At 38.1% G+C, this 10,341-nt stretch overlaps 1 pseudogene; it reads right to left on the bottom strand.

Annotated features, from left to right (window-relative positions):
* Window positions 1-8,499: 8,499 nt before the first annotated feature.
* Window positions 8,500-9,549, bottom strand: LOC147358718 (olfactory receptor 8J3-like; annotated as a pseudogene).
* Between the last annotated feature and the right edge of the window lie 792 nt (window positions 9,550-10,341).

Below are 10,341 nucleotides of genomic sequence, written 5' to 3'. Positions count from 1 at the left end.
GAATGGATAAGAAAGCTGTGGTACATATCCACAATGGAGTATTACTCAGCCATTAAAAAGAATACATTTGAATCAGTTCTAATGAGATGGATAAAACTGGAACCTATTATACAGAGTGAAGTAAGCCAGAAAGAAAAACACCAATACAGTATACTAACACATGTATATGGAATTTAGAAAGATGGTAACAATAACCCTGTGTACGAGACAGCAAAAGAGACACCGATGTATAGATCAGTCTTATGGACTCTGTGAGAGAGGGAGAGGGTGGGGAGATTTGGGAGAATAGCATTGAAACATGTATAATATCATGTATGGAATGAGTCACCAGTCCAGATTCGATGCACGGTACTGGATGCTTGGGGCTGGTGCACTGGGACGACCCAGAGCGAGGGTAGGGGAGGAGGAGGGAGGAGGGTTCAGGATGGGGAACGTGGGTATACCTGTGGCGGATTCATTTCGATATTTGGCAAAACTAATACAATATTGTAAAGTTAAAAAAAAAAAAAAAAGGCACTAGACTAGGTTATCAGAGAAGGCAATGGCAACCCACTCCAGTGTTCTTGCCTGGAGAATCCCAGGGATGGGGGAGCCTGGGGGCCGCCATCTATGGGGTCGCACAGAGTCAGACACAACTGAAGAGACTTAACAGCAGCAGCAGCAGGATAGGTTATCTCTCCACTTCCTTCTAATTCTTTAACTGTTTACTTGAAAAACTAGATGCTTTTGATACTTTTGCCAAAACTAATATAAATACAGATAAAGCACTATCTTTAGGTTACAAAATTTATTTCAAATTGTCTTACTTTAGCCCAGTTATGTGGTGCCTCAGACAGTAAACCGTCTTGCTTACAATGCGGGAGACCTGGATTCAATCCCTGAGTCAGAAAGATACTCTGGAGAGGGAAATGGCAACCCACTCCAGTACTCTTGCCTCGAAAATCCCATGGACGGAGAAGCCTGGTAGGCTACATTCCATGTGGTAGCAAAGAGTTGGACACGACTGAGTGACTTCACTTCATTTTCACTTTATTGTATTAATATTATACTCTTTATTTCTAAAAATTCTTATCTTGAGCAACTATAGCAATGTTATTCCACATCTGTGACTCATAGCTTGCCATTTTGAAATGCATTCTTCTAACCTACCTGAGCAGAGGCCGCACAAATTTCTCTTCCTAATAGTTTGAGTAACAGATGACTGCATGCTTTTGCCAGTATCTCTGTCCGAAAGGACTTTATCTCTGAGCGTAATGTAAGTGAGATCATCAGAAAAATTATAGTCTGTGCTCAGTTGGGAGGCGAAGGCTGACTGAAGATATATTAACACAAGTCCATTTTTGAAGAACTGCATATCTACAGCTAAAAATTTCATGAAATATCTAAAGGGTTATTGTTCACTCAGTCATATCCAACTTTTTGTGACCCCATGGACTGCAGCACACCAGGCTTCCCTGTCCTTCACCATCCCCAGGTGTTTGCTCAAACTTATGTCCACTGAGTCATTGATGCCATCCAACCATCTCATTCTCTGCTGTCCACTTCTGCTCCTGCCTTCAATCTTTCCCAGAATCCAGGACTTTTCCAATGAGTCGGCTCTTCACATCAGGTGGCCAAAGTATTGGAGCTTCAGCCTCAGCATCAGTCCTTTCAATGAGGCGTTAAATATTTTAAAAATAGCAGCTTGATTATATTCTATAAGTGATGATCAGGATAGGAATTATATAGGCAGAAACAGTATATTGGAAATATTAAATATTCTATGAATATGCAATGCCTGTTTTATTTCATTAATTAAATTTATAAATGAATCTACATTTGAACAAATGTCCCATCTCTGCTTGTACCTTGATATCTCAATCCCTTTTATTTCTGGATAGTATTCCATTGTATGGATGTATTACAATTTGTTTATCCATTCACCTACTAAAGGATAAATGGTTGTTTTCAGTATTAATTATAAATATGGCTGCAATAAATAAAATTGCAGTTTGAATAAAGAAAATCTATTGGCTAACTATCTAGAAATGTCATTTTGGAGGTGTCATGAGATCTACAGCTTTGCTGCTAGATATGGGCTAATTTAATATGATGCAGAGCTTGAAGAAATCCATTTCTAGAGATGAATTTCAAAGCAAATGTGATCTCAGTGGCTTTTCTTGGAAACACTAAAGTTGTAGATAATGTGAAGTCACAGTACTGGTTGACAAAAACAATAGACTAGCAGATCAGCTGCCTATTTAATAGCAATATCAAACTCAAAATTATCAGCCACTAAGGAAAAACAAATTAAGACCACAGCACTGCTTCACTACGAATACACTAGAATGACTTTAACGAAAATTACTGTCAATACCAAGTGTAAAGATGTTAAAATACTCATTTGTCTGTTAGAATAAAAACTTTGGAAAACTTCTATTGGTATTTTCATAAAAGATTTAACATAAGACTTTCCAATCACCCTAGCAATTCTGCTCCAAAATATCAATCCAAGAAAGATAAAAATATGAACATGAGACAGTCACACAAATATACATACCAATAGTATTCATAATAAGCAAAAAAGTAGAATAATCCAAATGTCTACAAATCAATAAATGAAGAAACAAAAATGGTATATGCATATAAGCAAATGCTATTCAGTAATAAAAAAATATTTTTAACACATGCTACAACATGACTGAAACACAAAATCTTTTATTAGTGTAAGAAGTCAGACATAGAAGTTTGCACATTTTATGACTCTATTTTAATGAAAATTCCTAAAATGGCAAATATATGAGACAGAATGTAGATCACAAGCTGCCTGGAGATATGGATGGAAGTGAAAATTAACAGGAAATCAGCAGAAAGAAACTTTATGTGGTGACAACATAAATGTTTACAACTGGAACATGATTGCATATGTACAACTCTATTTATAAATATATACTTTATAAACTTGCAACTTTGGAACTAAATCTGGATAATGATATGGTTGCATAATTACTATAAATTTACTCTAATAAAAGAATACTAATTCACTTAAAATTTATTTCCTCACAATAGGTGCATTTTATGTTGCATATGTATACTGTATTAAAGGTGTTAAAACATTATCAAATTCAATGTAGAGGATATTTTTTCATCTCTTGGCTAAGGCCCAATTTATCCAGTCATTATAACATTTGTATAATCAATTATATATATGCTATAAATATTTAAATTTAGTTGAATTTTGTGTAGTGAAAATATGAACTGAACATGATTTGATGCTATGCAATTGTGTTTAGTTCTTTGGAGTGTGAGCTTTTGAGTCAAATTTCCATTTTGAATCCCAACTTTGTCATTTATTAGTTGGAATATTTTGGCAATTACTCTTCTCAAAGTCATCGTTATTTTATCTGAAAATCTGTTTCAAATTCAAATGCTGTTTGATTTGAGTTAAAAAAAAAACAAATGGATTTAATGTAACTACTGAGTAGTCAATATGTCTATAAACTGCTTAACACACTGTCAGAAATAGTACACTTCAAAAATGTATAGCAATCAAAAATTATTTTTCCCATTTTTGTTATTTATTTAATTAACTATTTCCACATAAATTAATTCACAAGCTGAAATGAACTTTTTATTTCAAAGTGTGGTCATAATAGATGACATAACATTTTAAATTATCTTTTCTTATGTCTTCTTATTTTAGGGATTGTGATGACTTTTGTTCCTTGTCTAAGAGTTGGTTCAACTTTGCTTTTTCATGGATTGTAATCTTATTCTTGTTGTACATTAAAGGTCTTTGTGGTTTCTCTCTATTGTCACAAATAAGTCATGATGAGCAATATCAGTCCCCACTGAATATCAGAAGCTACTAGGCTGTATGAAAGTTTTCTAAGTCAGGAAATGTTAGTTTCTAACTTTTTGCTTCCATCTATTTGGTCAGGAAGCAACAGTTAGAACTGGACGTGGAAAAACAGACTGAGTCCAAATAGGAAAAGGAGTACATCAAAGCTGTATATTGTCACCCTGCTTATTTAACTTATATGCAGAGTACATCATGAGAAACACTGGGCTGGAAGAAGCACAAGCTGGAATCAAGATTGCTGGGAGAAATATCAATAACCTCAAATATGCAGATGACACTACCCTTATGGCAGAAAGTGAAGAGGAACTAAAAAGCCTCTTGATGAAAGTGAAAGAAGAGACTGAAAAAGTTGGCTTAAAGCTCAAAATTCAGAAAACTAAGGTCATGGCATCTGGTCCCATCACTTCATGGGAAATAGATGGGGAAACAGTAGAAACAGTGTAAGACTTTATTTTTTGGGGTTCCAAAATCACTGCAGATGGTGATTGCAGCCACGAAATTTAAAGATGCTTACTCCTTGGAAGGAAAGTTATGACCAACCTAAATAGCATATTGAAAAGCAGAGACATTACTTTGCCAACAAAGGTCCATCTATTCAAGGCTATGGTTTTTCCTGTGGTCATGTATGGATGTGAGAGTTGGACTGTGAGGAAAGCTGAGCACTGAAGAATTGATGCTTTTGAACAGTGGTGTTGTGGAAGACTCTTGAGAGTGCCTTGGACTGCAAGGATATCCAACCAGTCCATTCTTAAGGACATCAGTCCTGGGTGTTCATTGGAAGGAGTGATGCTAAAGCCGAAACTCCAATACTTTGGTCGCCTAATATGAAGAGTTGACTCATTGGAAAAGACCCTGAAGCTGGGAGGGATTGGGGGCAGGAGGATGATAGAGGATGAGATGGCTGGATGGCATCATTGACTCAATGGACATGAGTTTGAGTGAACTCCAGGAGTTGGTGATGGACAGCGAGGCCTGGCGTGCTTGGATTCATGGGGTTGCAAAGAGTCAGACACGACTGCGCTACTGAATGACAAGTGGTTAATATGCTCAAGTCACCACCACACAGTCTTCTCGTGTCACACTACATGTCCTTGTAGTACGTTTCTCTTGCCTTACATCTTTCTAATTATATACAGTCCTTAAAACCATTTGTGTGTGTTAGTCTCACAGTCTTGTCCAACTTTTGCAACTCCATGGGCTATCGCCCACCAGGTTCCTCTGTCCATGGGATTCTCCAGACAAGAATACTGGAGTGGATTGACATTTCCTTCTTCTAAGAATGTTTAGGCTTTGAACCTGTAGAGTGTTTCCCCTGTAGGTTGTGAATGCATATAACATCAGTTCAGCTCAGCTCAGTCATGTCTGACTCTTTGAAACCCCATGGACTGCAGCATGCCAGGCCTCCCCGTCCATCAGCAATTTCTAGAGTTTACTCAAACCCATGTCCATTGAGTCAGTGACACCATCCAACCATTCAGTGACTTCTCATCCTCTGTTGTCCCCTTCTCCTCCTGCCTTCAATATTTCAAAGCATCAGGGTCTTTTCAAATGAATCAGCTCTTCACATCAGGAGGCCAAAGTACTGGAGTTTCAGCTTCAGCATCAGTCCTTCCAATGAACACCCAGGACTGATCTCCTTTAGGATGAACTGGTTGGATCTCGTTGCAGTCCAAGGGACTCTCAAGAGTCTTTCCAACACCACGGTTCTAAAGCCTCAATTATTCAGTGCTCAGCTTTCTTTATAGTCCAACTCTCACATCCATACATAACTACTGGAAAAACCATAGCCTTGACTAGACGGACCTGTGTTGGAAAGTAATGTCTCTTGCTTTTTAATATCCTGTCTAGGTTGGTCATAACTTTTCTTCCAAGAAGTGTCTTTTAATTTCATGTCTGCAGTCACCATCAGCAGTGATTTTGGAGCTCCCCCTCAAAATAAAGCCTGTTACAGTTTCTCCATCTATTTGCCATGAAGTGATGGGACCAGATGCCATGATCTTTGTTTTCTGAATGTTGAGTTTTAACCCAACTTTTTCACCCTCCTCTTTCACTTTCATCAATATAACATAGTGCACCTTATACTATAATGTCTTCATGCATTCTGTGTTCTCCTCATTCTCTTTTGATCTCTTGTCTTACTGTATTCATGTTGGTACCTGACTTATTTATCTGTGTTGCTATTTTTGCCTGTCATATCACACTGTTTGACCTGAAACGATGTCAGTTCTTTTTCTTTTTCTTTTTTTGTCTGTGTTGTGTGACATAAGGGATCTTAATTCTCAGACCAGGGATTGCACTTGCACCCCCTGCATTGTAAGTGTGGAGTCTCAACCACTGAACTGCCAAGGAAATACCACAGTATCAATTTTGAGTGCCTGGTTACAAGCTACTCTCTTTCATTTTCTTTAATAAATAGCATTTTCTAATAAGATCACACATTTCTATTTGCAATGATAGTATTAATAGTTCAGTTTGATCACTCAGTTGTGTCCGACTCACTGCAACCCCATGAACCACAACACGCCAGGCCTCCCTGCCCATCACCAAGTCCCAGAGTTTACCCAAACTCATGTCCATTGAGTCAGTGATGCCATCCAACCATGTCATCCTCTGTCATCCCCTTATCCTCCTGCCCTCAATCTTTCCCAACATCAGGGTCTTTTCAAATGAGTCAGCTCTTCACATCTGGTGGCCAAAGTATTGGAGTTTCAGCTTTAACATCAGTCCTTCCAATGAACACGCAGGACTGATTTCCTTTAGAATGGACTGGTTGGATCTCCTTGCAGTCCAAGGGACTCTCAACAGTCTTCTCCAACACCACAGTTCAAAAGCATCAATTCTTCTACGCTCATCTTTCTTTATAGTCCAACTCTCACATCCATACATGACTACTGGAAAAACCATAGCCTTGACTAGATGGACCTTTGTTGACAGTGTAATGTCTGTGCTTTTTAATATGCCATCTAGGTTGGTCATAACTTTCCTTTCAAGGAGTAAGTGCCTTTTAATTTCAAGGCTGCAATCACTATCTGCAGTGATTTTGGAACCCCCAAAAGTAAAGTCAGCCACTGTTTCCACTGTTTCCCCATCTATTTGCCTAGAAGTGATGGGACTAGATGTCATGATCTTAGTTTTCTGAATGTTGAGCTTTAACCCAACTTTTTCACTCTCCTCTCTCACTTTCATCAAGAGGCTCTTTAGTTCTTCACTTTCTGCCATAAGGGTATTAATAGTGGTATTACACATGTACAGATATAGCAAATTCACTGTGCAATTTCTTTGTATTTTAAATATGACATCATTTTAAAGGCAAATGATAAATAGAAGTAAGTGACAAGACAAATTTATTCTGGTCCACAGAAGAGAGGTGTAAAAGAGACACAGTTGGGAAATATTTACCCAGTGTTGTTGAGAAGAAAATTTCTGAAATTAAAAAAGGATATTCAGAGATTTCCTTCCAAATGCAGTTACACCCATAGCACTGTTAGTTTGTACAACCTGATTTTTTTTTAATTAACCTGATACATTTTATCATGAACCACTGAGGGTTTTAATATTCTCTATTTGAGGATCCAAATGAAACTAACCTTTTTCAGGGATACTATTTGTGTACCAGGTACATGGCTAGTCTAGAAATCCAGACATTTTTAGTAAATTAGTACCAAACAAGACTTACTGTTCTTCTTCACTGGAAATGCCCAGCTTGGTTACATGTACTATATAAATAATACTCCATTAATTTATCCTCATATTGGTTAACTCCGTTCTGGTCACCTGCATATATGCAAATTGTATGATAAATTTTGATATGCACTCAAAAACTATCAGAAATCAAAAAATTGCAAAAACAATTAAATTTTTTTCTTAATAATGCAAGGAACTTTCAAAAACATGATTCATTGAATGCTTACTTATATCAAAACTCAGTACATTTATTAAACATACTACAGAAAACTGACACTTGGAGTAAGGAGAAGGAAAATTCTTATAAACTCCACTACAATTATCATACAGTAGTGCTCAGAGTGAAAGCCATCAGTGATGATGCCTTGTGTTCTTCATTAATAAGTTGTATAAATTGTATTCATTGCCATAAAAATACTTTCAACTGCATTTTGGTTATCATTCAAAATACAAATGTATGAGGAGTGTGTAGCTTTTCCTTCAAACCATACTAAGAAAGAGTTAAGGATTGTTTGAAATAAATTTGTCAGTTTAATTTTGCTATTTGGTGATGAAAAGGATTTAGGCCTTCTGCAATTCCAGATGCAGTGATCTGCTACATGCACAGAAAGTAAAAGAAAGCCAAAGAATGAGAAAAACCCACTTACTTCCCTCAGCTATTATTTTCCTTCTTCTGTTTTGACTTATTTAAAATTTTCAAATTCATATCTCCTGACTCCTGGAAATATTTATTTCAATGTAGATGTTTGTATAATCCTTGAGAAAATAAGTGAATAATGCTTTGTTTCTGTATTAAATTCATACATCCAGGAGCTTCAGATTATTTTTTAAATCTGCATCCTAAATTCTAGCACCTTTTAATTCCCAGAGTAGGCTGCATACCTATTAATCAGTCATCTAACCATTGCTTTTTCTGACAAAATGGCAGTTTGTCTTAACTCTATTTATTTACAGATTTCTAAAATTGCATCAGCTTAAAAGAACAGCATGAATTTGTCAGAAATCTCTTTAAGGCGGCCTTCACGTCCTTGTTCCTCAGGCTGTAGATCATGGGGTTCAGCATGGGGATCACCAGAGTATAAAACACGGAGGCCACTTTATCAGTATCCATAGAATGGTTAGTTTGAGGCTGCGCATACATGAATATTGTTGTGCCGTAGAAGACAGATACCGCCATCATATGTGATGCACAGGTGGAAAAGGCTTTTTTCCTTCCTTCTGATGAACGTATTTTGAGAATGGACAAAACAATGTTGAAATAAGATATGAGAACTATAATTATGGAAAACGCCAGATTCGTAGCTGCAGATATAAACACAAATGTTTCTGGAAAGGAAGTATCAGAGCAGGACAATGCTAGCAGAGGGGCGATATCACAATAAAAATGATTGATGATATTGCAAGAGCAATAAGTCACAGAGAATACAGAAGATGAGGCCACAATAGCTGTGGAAAAGCTATAGAGGTATGTGAGGGAAACTAGCAGAAGACAGATCCGCCGAGATACAACCGCCATGTAGAGCAGGGGGTTACAAATGGCCACATAGCGGTCATAGGCCATCACAGCTAACAGGAGCACCTCAGCTACAATGAAAACCAAGAACCCTCCCAGTTGGGTGGCGCATTCATAGTAGGAGGTAGTGTGTTTCTTTACTAAAAAGTTGATTAGCATTTTAGGGGCAATGACAGTTGAATTGCCAAGATTGATGATAGCCAAGTGCCTGAGGAAGAAATACATGGGGGTCTGAAGCCGAGAGTCCACACTGGTGAGGGTGATGATACTTAGGTTCCCTGTCACGGTCAGTCCATAGATGACCAGGAAGACAAAGAAGAGTGGGATCTGGAGGTCTGGATGTTCTGAGACTCCTGTGAGAATAAATTCAATGACTCGGGTGAAATTTCCATTAGCCATGTAAGAGTGTAGAAAGTCATCTGGGAAAGAAATGAGAGTGATTACAGTTTTTAAAAATTTCCAGGACTGTTGTTATATGGCAAGGGCAATTTCTGGGGTAAGATTTCCTGGAATTATACTTTGAAAATATATCCATTCCCTTGAGTAAGTGAAAGTCACTCAGTTGTGTCTGACTATTTGTGACCCCATGGACCTTACAGTCCATGGAATTTACCAGGTCAGAATACTGGAGTGGGTAGCTGTTGCTTTCTCCAGGGGATCTTCCCAACCCACAGATAGGACTCAGGTCTCCCTCATTGCTGACAGATTCTTTACCGTTTGAGTCACCAGTGAAGCCCATCAGTTCCCTTACTTCTGCTAAAATCAAGTGTCCTGATGGTTTATAACTTCCCAGAGGGTGCAGTAGTACAGTCTATCTGCCAATGCAGGACACATGGGTTCAATCCCTGGATCAGGAAAATCACCTGGAGGAGGGAATGGCTACCTACTCCAGTATTCTCGCCTGGAGAATCCCATGGACAGAGGAGCCTGGTGGTCTACAGTCCATGGCGTTGCAAAAAGTTGGACATGAGTGAGTGACTGAGCACACGCAGGCTGGTTATATACTCTTTTTTTTTTTTTAATTTTTAAACTTTACAATATTGTATTCGTTTTGCCAAATATCGAAATGAATCCGCCACAGGTATACATGTGTTCCCCATCCTGAACCCTCCTCCCTCCTCCCTCCCATTACCATCCCTCTGGGTCATCCCAGTGCACCAGCCCCAAGCATCAAGTATCATTCATAGAACCTGGACTGGTGACTCGTTTCATACATGATATATACATGTTTCAATGCCATTCTCCCAAATCTTCCCACCCTCTCCCTCTCCCATAGAGTCCATAAGACTGTTCTATACATCAG

Source organism: Bos grunniens, chromosome 15, assembly GCF_055505025.1.
Source record: "Bos grunniens cultivar Pamir isolate PY7600 chromosome 15, Bosgru_T2T1.0, whole genome shotgun sequence".
Taxonomy (NCBI): Eukaryota; Metazoa; Chordata; class Mammalia; order Artiodactyla; family Bovidae; genus Bos; species Bos grunniens.
Note: the sequence above shows the minus strand (reverse complement) of the source record. Positions and strands in the feature narration are given on the sequence as shown.